This window comes from Hippocampus guttulatus, unplaced genomic scaffold, assembly GCF_054856545.1.
Source record: "Hippocampus guttulatus isolate MCC_2025c unplaced genomic scaffold, RoL_Hgut_1.0 HiC_scaffold_127, whole genome shotgun sequence".
Classification (NCBI taxonomy): Eukaryota; Metazoa; Chordata; class Actinopteri; order Syngnathiformes; family Syngnathidae; genus Hippocampus; species Hippocampus guttulatus.
Window position 1 is genome coordinate 17,501 of NW_028233816.1, and position 8,154 is coordinate 25,654.

Consider the following 8,154-nt stretch of genomic DNA (forward strand, 5'->3'; position numbering starts at 1 on the left):
CGGCGAGCGTGCGTGCCCGGGAAAAAGGCCTCCTTGCAGGCGTGAGCGTTTAATAATAGCGGGCCGGCCCGGCGAGCGTGCGTGCCCGGGAAAAAGGCCTCCTTGCAGGCGTGAGAGTTTAATAATAGCGGGCCGGCCCGGCGAGCGTGCGTGCCCGGGAAAAAGGCCTCCTTGCAGGCGTGAGAGTTTAATAATAGCGGGCCGGCTCGGCGAGCGTGCGTGCACGGGAAAAAGGCCTCTTGGCCGGCGTGAGAGTTTAATAATAGCGGGCCGGCCCGGCGAGCGTGCGTGCCCGGGAAAAAGGCCTCCTTGCAGGCGTGAGAGTTTAATAATAGCGGGCCGGCTCATCGAGCGTGCGTGCCCGGGAAAAGGGCCTCCTTGCAGGCGTGAGAGTTTAATAATAGCGGGCCGGCTCTGCGAGCGTGCGTGCCCGGGAAAAGGGCCTCTTGGCCGGCCTGAGCGTTTAATAATAGCGGGCCGGCTCATCGAGCGTGCGTGCCCGGGAAAAGGGCCTCTTGGCCGGCCTGAGCGTTTAATAATAGCGGGCCGGCCCCGCGAGCGTGCGTGCCCGGGAAAAAGGCCTCCTTGCAGGCGTGAGAGTTTAATAATAGCGGGCCGGCTCATCGAGCGTGCGTGCCCGGGAAAAGGGCCTCCTTGCAGGCGTGAGAGTTTAATAATAGCGGGCCGGCTCGGCGAGCGTGCGTGCCCGGGAAAAGGGCCTCTTGGCCGGCGTGAGAGTTTAATAATAGCGGGCCGGCTCATCGAGCGTGCGTGCCCGGGAAAAGGGCCTCCTTGCAGGCGTGAGAGTTTAATAATAGCGGGCCGGCTCTGCGAGCGTGCGTGCCCGGGAAAAGGGCCTCTTGGCCGGCCTGAGCGTTTAATAATAGCGGGCCGGCTCATCGAGCGTGCGTGCCCGGGAAAAGGGCCTCTTGGCCGGCCTGAGCGTTTAATAATAGCGGGCCGGCCCCGCGAGCGTGCGTGCCCGGGAAAAAGGCCTCCTTGCAGGCGTGAGAGTTTAATAATAGCGGGCCGGCTCATCGAGCGTGCGTGCCCGGGAAAAGGGCCTCCTTGCAGGCGTGAGAGTTTAATAATAGCGGGCCGGCTCGGCGAGCGTGCGTGCCCGGGAAAAGGGCCTCTTGGCCGGCGTGAGAGTTTAATAATAGCGGGCCGGCCCCGCGAGCGTGCGTGCCCGGGAAAAAGGCCTCCTTGCAGGCGTGAGCGTTTAATAATAGCGGACCGGCTCTGCGAGCGTGCGTGCCCGGGAAAAGGGCCTCTTGGCCGGCCTGAGCGTTTAATAATAGCGGGCCGGCCCGGCGAGCGTGCGTGCCCGGGAAAAAGGCCTCTTGGCCGGCTTGGGGGATTGAAAAAAAATCCCCCATTCATTTTCAACGGGAGGGGTCGGCGGTACCGCTTGGTGTCCGCCAGACGGCGGTGTGGTAGGCAAATGGCGGGCCTGCACGGCGAGCGTGCGTGCCCGGGAAAAAGGCCTCCTTGCAGGCGTGAGAGTTTAATAATAGCGGGCCGGCCCGGAGAGCGTGCGTGCCCGGGAAAAAGGCCTCTTGGCCGGCGTGAGAGTTTGATAATAGCGGGCCGGCCCGGCGAGCGTGCGTGCCCGGGAAAAAGGCCTCCTTGCAGGCGTAAGAGTTTAATAATAGCGGGCCGGCTCATCGAGCGTGCGTGCCCGGGAAAAAGGCCTCTTGGCCGGCGTGAGAGTTTAATAATAGCGGGCCGGCCCGGCGAGCGTGCGTGCCCGGGAAAAAGGCCTCCTTGCAGGCGTGAGCGTTTAATAATAGCGGGCCGGCTCATCGAGCGTGCGTGCCCGGGAAAAGGGCCTCTTGGCCGGCGTGAGAGTTTAATAATAGCGGGCCGGCTCATCGAGCGTGCGTGCCCGGGAAAAGGGCCTCTTGGCCGGCCTGAGCGTTTAATAATAGCGGGCCGGCCCGGCGAGCGTGCGTGCCCGGGAAAAAGGCCTCTTGGCCGGCTTGGGGGATTGAAAAAAAATCCCCCATTCATTTTCAACGGGAGGGGTCGGCGGTACCGCTTGGTGTCCGCCAGACGGCGGTGTGGTAGGCAAATGGCGGGCCTGCACGGCGAGCGTGCGTGCCCGGGAAAAAGGCCTCCTGGCCGGCGTGAGAGTTTAATAATAGCGGGCCGGCTCTGCGAGCGTGCGTGCCCGGGAAAAAGGCCTCCTTGCAGGCGTGAGAGTTTAATAATAGCGGGCCGGCTCGGCGAGCGTGCGTGCCCGGGAAAAAGGCCTCCTTGCAGGCGTAAGAGTTTAATAATAGCGGGCCGGCTCATCGAGCGTGCGTGCCCGGGAAAAAGGCCTCTTGGCCGGCGTGAGAGTTTAATAATAGCGGGCCGGCCCGGCGAGCGTGCGTGCCCGGGAAAAAGGCCTCCTTGCAGGCGTGAGCGTTTAATAATAGCGGGCCGGCTCATCGAGCGTGCGTGCCCGGGAAAAGGGCCTCTTGGCCGGCGTGAGAGTTTAATAATAGCGGGCCGGCTCATCGAGCGTGCGTGCCCGGGAAAAAGGCCTCTTGGCCGGCTTGGGGGATTGTAAAAAAAAATCCCCCATTCATTTTCAACGGGAGGGGTCGGCGGTACCGCGTGGTGTCCGCCAGACGGCGGTGTGGTAGGCAAATGGCGGGCCTGCACGGCGAGCGTGCGTGCCCGGGAAAAATGCCTCCTGGCCGGCGTGAGAGTTTAATAATAGCGGGCCGGCTCATCGAGCGTGCGTGCCCGGGAAAAAGGCCTCCTTGCAGGCGTGAGAGTTTAATAATAGCGGGCCGGCTCGGCGAGCGTGCGTGCCCGGGAAAAAGGCCTCCTTGCAGGCGTAAGAGTTTAATAATAGCGGGCCGGCTCATCGAGCGTGCGTGCCCGGGAAAAAGGCCTCTTGGCCGGCTTGGGGGATTGAAAAAAAATCCCCCATTCATTTTCAACGGGAGGGGTCGGCGGTACCGCTTGGTGTCCGCCAGACGGCGGTGTGGTAGGCAAATGGCGGGCGTGCACGGCGAGCGTGCGTGCCCGGGAAAAATGCCTCCTGGCCGGCGTGAGAGTTTAATAATAGCGGGCCGGCTCGGCGAGCGTGCGTGCCCGGGAAAAAGGCCTCTTGGCCGGCGTGAGAGTTTAATAATAGCGGGCCGGCTCGGCGAGCGTGCGTGCCCGGGAAAAGGGCCTCTTGGCCGGCGTGAGAGTTTAATAATAGCGGGCCGGCTCAGCGAGCGTGCGTGCCCGGGAAAAAGGCCTCCTTGCAGGCGTGAGAGTTTAATAATAGCGGGCCGGCTCATCGAGCGTGCGTGCCCGGGAAAAGGGCCTCTTGGCCGGCGTGAGAGTTTAATAATAGCGGGCCTGAGAGTTTAATAATAGCGGGCCGGCTCGGCGAGCGTGCGTGCCCGGGAAAAGGGCCTCTTGGCCGGCGTGAGAGTTTAATAATAGCGGGCCGGCTCATCGAGCGTGCGTGCCCGGGAAAAGGGCCTCTTGGCCGGCGTGAGAGTTTAATAATAGCGGGCCGGCCCGGCGAGCGTGCGTGCCCGGGAAAAAGGCCTCCTTGCAGGCGTGAGAGTTTAATAATAGCGGGCCGGCCCGGCGAGCGTGCGTGCCCGGGAAAAAGGCCTCCTTGCAGGCGTGAGAGTTTAATAATAGCGGGCCGGCTCCGCGAGCGTGCGTGGCCGGGAAAAAGGGCCTCTTGGCCGGCGTGAGAGTTTAATAATAGCGGGCCGGCTCGGCGAGCGTGCGTGCCCGGGAAAAGGGCCTCCTTGCAGGCGTGAGAGTTTAATAATAGCGGGCCGGCCCGGCGAGCGTGCGTGCCCGGGAAAAAGGCCTCCTTGCAGGCGTGAGAGTTTAATAATAGCGGGCCGGCTCATCGAGCGTGCGTGCCCGGGAAAAGGGCCTCTTGGCCGGCGTGAGAGTTTAATAATAGCGGGCCTGAGAGTTTAATAATAGCGGGCCGGCTCGGCGAGCGTGCGTGCCCGGGAAAAGGGCCTCTTGGCCGGCGTGAGAGTTTAATAATAGCGGGCCGGCCCGGCGAGCGTGCGTGCCCGGGAAAAAGGCCTCCTTGCAGGCGTGAGCGTTTAATAATAGCGGGCCGGCCCGGCGAGCGTGCGTGCCCGGGAAAAAGGCCTCCTTGCAGGCGTGAGAGTTTAATAATAGCGGGCCGGCCCGGCGAGCGTGCGTGCCCGGGAAAAAGGCCTCCTTGCAGGCGTGAGAGTTTAATAATAGCGGGCCGGCTCCGCGAGCGTGCGTGGCCGGGAAAAAGGGCCTCTTGGCCGGCGTGAGAGTTTAATAATAGCGGGCCGGCTCATCGAGCGTGCGTGCCCGGGAAAAGGGCCTCTTGGCCGGCGTGAGAGTTTAATAATAGCGGGCCGGCTCATCGAGCGTGCGTGCCCGGGAAAAGGGCCTCTTGGCCGGCGTGAGAGTTTAATAATAGCGGGCCGGCCCGGCGAGCGTGCGTGCCCGGGAAAAAGGCCTCCTTGCAGGCGTGAGAGTTTAATAATAGCGGGCCGGCTCCGCGAGCGTGCGTGGCCGGGAAAAAGGGCCTCTTGGCCGGCGTGAGAGTTTAATAATAGCGGGCCGGCTCGGCGAGCGTGCGTGCCCGGGAAAAGGGCCTCCTTGCAGGCGTGAGAGTTTAATAATAGCGGGCCGGCCCGGCGAGCGTGCGTGCCCGGGAAAAAGGCCTCCTTGCAGGCGTGAGAGTTTAATAATAGCGGGCCGGCTCATCGAGCGTGCGTGCCCGGGAAAAGGGCCTCTTGGCCGGCGTGAGAGTTTAATAATAGCGGGCCTGAGAGTTTAATAATAGCGGGCCGGCTCGGCGAGCGTGCGTGCCCGGGAAAAGGGCCTCTTGGCCGGCGTGAGAGTTTAATAATAGCGGGCCGGCCCGGCGAGCGTGCGTGCCCGGGAAAAAGGCCTCCTTGCAGGCGTGAGCGTTTAATAATAGCGGGCCGGCCCGGCGAGCGTGCGTGCCCGGGAAAAAGGCCTCCTTGCAGGCGTGAGAGTTTAATAATAGCGGGCCGGCCCGGCGAGCGTGCGTGCCCGGGAAAAAGGCCTCCTTGCAGGCGTGAGAGTTTAATAATAGCGGGCCGGCTCCGCGAGCGTGCGTGGCCGGGAAAAAGGGCCTCTTGGCCGGCGTGAGAGTTTAATAATAGCGGGCCGGCTCATCGAGCGTGCGTGCCCGGGAAAAGGGCCTCTTGGCCGGCGTGAGAGTTTAATAATAGCGGGCCGGCTCATCGAGCGTGCGTGCCCGGGAAAAGGGCCTCTTGGCCGGCGTGAGAGTTTAATAATAGCGGGCCGGCCCGGCGAGCGTGCGTGCCCGGGAAAAAGGCCTCCTTGCAGGCGTGAGAGTTTAATAATAGCGGGCCGGCCCGGCGAGCGTGCGTGCCCGGGAAAAAGGCCTCCTTGCAGGCGTGAGAGTTTAATAATAGCGGGCCGGCCCGGCGAGCGTGCGTGCCCGGGAAAAAGGCCTCCTTGCAGGCGTGAGAGTTTAATAATAGCGGGCCGGCTCCGCGAGCGTGCGTGCCCGGGAAAAAGGCCTCCTTGCAGGCGTGAGAGTTCAATAATAGCGGGCCGGCCCGGCGAGCGTGCGTGCCCGGGAAAAAGGCCTCCTTGCAGGCGTGAGAGTTTAATAATAGCGGGCCGGCCCGGCGAGCGTGCGTGCCCGGGAAAAAGGCCTCTTGGCCGGCGTGAGAGTTTAATAATAGCGGGCCGGCCCCGCGAGCGTGCGTGCCCGGGAAAAAGGCCTCCTTGCAGGGGTGAGAGTTTAATAATAGCGGGCCGGCCCGGCGAGCGTGCGTGCCCGGGAAAAAGGCCTCTTGGCCGGCGTGGGAGATTGAAAAAATTCCCCCATTCATTTTCAATGGCGGGGGTACCAGGGGTAGAGCTGGGGGTACCAGGGGTAAAGAGCGGGCCGGCCCGGCGTGCGAGTTTGGCCGGAAAAGAGGCCTCTTGGTCGGATTGGGAGATTGAAAAAATTCCCCCATTCATTTTCAATGGCGGGGGTACCAGGGGTAGAGCTGGGGGTACCAGGGGTAAAGAGCGGGCCGGCCCGGCGTGCGAGTTTGGCCGGAAAAGAGGCCTCTTGGTCGGATTGGGAGATTGAAAAAATTCCCCCATTCATTTTCAATGGCGGGGGTACCAGGGGTAGAGCTGGGGGTACCAGGGGTAAAGAGCGGGCCGGCCCGGCGTGCGAGTTTGGCCGGAAAAGAGGCCTCTTGGTCGGATTGGGAGATTGAAAAAATTCCCCCATTCATTTTCAATGGCGGGGGTACCAGGGGTAAAGAGCGGGCCGGCCCAGCGTGCGAGTTTGGCCGGGAAAGGGGCCTCCTGGCCGGCCTGGGGGATTAAAAAAATTCCCCCATTCATTTTCAATGGCGGGGGTACCAGGGGTAGCAGTACCGATTTTGGTCGTTAGGGGCGCTGTAGTAGGTAAACCAGATATGCGGAGTTAGGGGGTCAAGAAGGCGAAAGGCTTAGAAAGTGACCGTTCACCAAAATACTTTCCGAAACGTATATAGGGGGGCATGTGTCGGACGAGTCACCATGCTTTCTCGATGCTGGAGGTACCAGGGGCACAAAGTTGGCCGGGAAAGATGCCTCTTAGGCGGATTGAAAGCATGAGAAAATGCCCCCCATTCATTTTCAATGGCGGAGAGCGGGCCGGCCCCGCAGCCGAGTGTGGCCGGCGGAGAGGCGTCTCGGTCGGATGAATGAAGCGTGGAGCCGGCCTCTGACGGCGGAGCTCCGCACTTTCGAATATTTTCTATCTCCCCCTCCGGGCGGTCGACGGCAGTTGGGAAGGCCGCCCGAGAGGCGCCCGGGGCGGATACCTCGGGCGAAAAGCCGGCCTCTGACGGCGGAGCTCCGCACTTTCGAATATTTTCTATTTCCCCCTCCGGGCGGTCGACGGCAGTTGGGAAGGCCGCCCGAGAGGCGCCCGGGGCGGATACCTCGGGCGAAAAGCCGGCCTCTGACGGCGGAGCTCCGCACTTTCGAATATTTTCTATTTCCCCCTCCGGGCGGCCGACGGCAGTTGGGAAGGCCGCCCGAGAGGCGCCCGGGGCGGATACCTCGGGCGAAAAGCCGGCCTCTGACGGCGGAGCTCCGCACTTTCGAATATTTTCTATTTCCCCCTCCGGGCGGCCGACGGCAGTTGGGAAGGCCGCCCGAGAGGCGCCCGGGGCGGATACCTCGGGCGAAAAGCCGGCCTCTGACGGCGGAGCTCCGCACTTTCGAATATTTTCTATTTCCCCCTCCGGGCGGCCGACGGCAGTTGGGAAGGCCGCCCGAGAGGCGCCCGGGGCGGATACCTCGGGCGAAAAGCCGGCCTCTGACGGCGGAGCTCCGCACTTTCGAATATTTTCTATTTCCCCCTCCGGGCGGCCGACGGCAGTTGGGAAGGCCGCCCGAGAGGCGCCCCGGGGCGGATACCTCGGGCGAAAAGCCGGCCTCTGACGGCGGAGCTCCGCACTTTCGAATATTTTCTATTTCCCCCTCCGGGCGGTCGACGGCAGTTGGGAAGGCCGCCCGAGAGGCGCCCGGGGCGGATACCTCGGGCGAAAAGCCGGCCTCTGACGGCGGAGCTCCGCACTTTCGAATATTTTCTATCTCCCCCTCCGGGCGGCCGACGGCAGTTGGGAAGGCCGCCCGAGAGGCGCCCGGGGCGGATACCTCGGGCGAAAAGCCGGCCTCTGACGGCGGAGCTCCGCACTTTCGAATATTTTCTATTTCCCCCTCCGGGCGGCCGACGGCAGTTGGGAAGGCCGCCCGAGAGGCGCCCGGGGCGGATACCTCGGGCGAAAAGCCGGCCTCTGACGGCGGAGCTCCGCACTTTCGAATATTTTCTATTTCCCCCTCCGGGCGGCCGACGGCAGTTGGGAAGGCCGCCCGAGAGGCGCCCGGGGCGGATACCTCGGGCGAAAAGCCGGCCTCTGACGGCGGAGCTCCGCACTTTCGAATATTTTCTATTTCCCCCTCCGGGCGGCCGACGGCAGTTGGGAAGGCCGCCCGAGAGGCGCCCGGGGCGGATACCTCGGGCGAAAAGCCGGCCTCTGACGGCGGAGCTCCGCACTTTCGAATATTTTCTATTTCCCCCTCCGGGCGGCCGACGGCAGTTGGGAAGGCCGCCCGAGAGGCGCCCCGGGGCGGATACCTCGGGCGAAAAGCCGG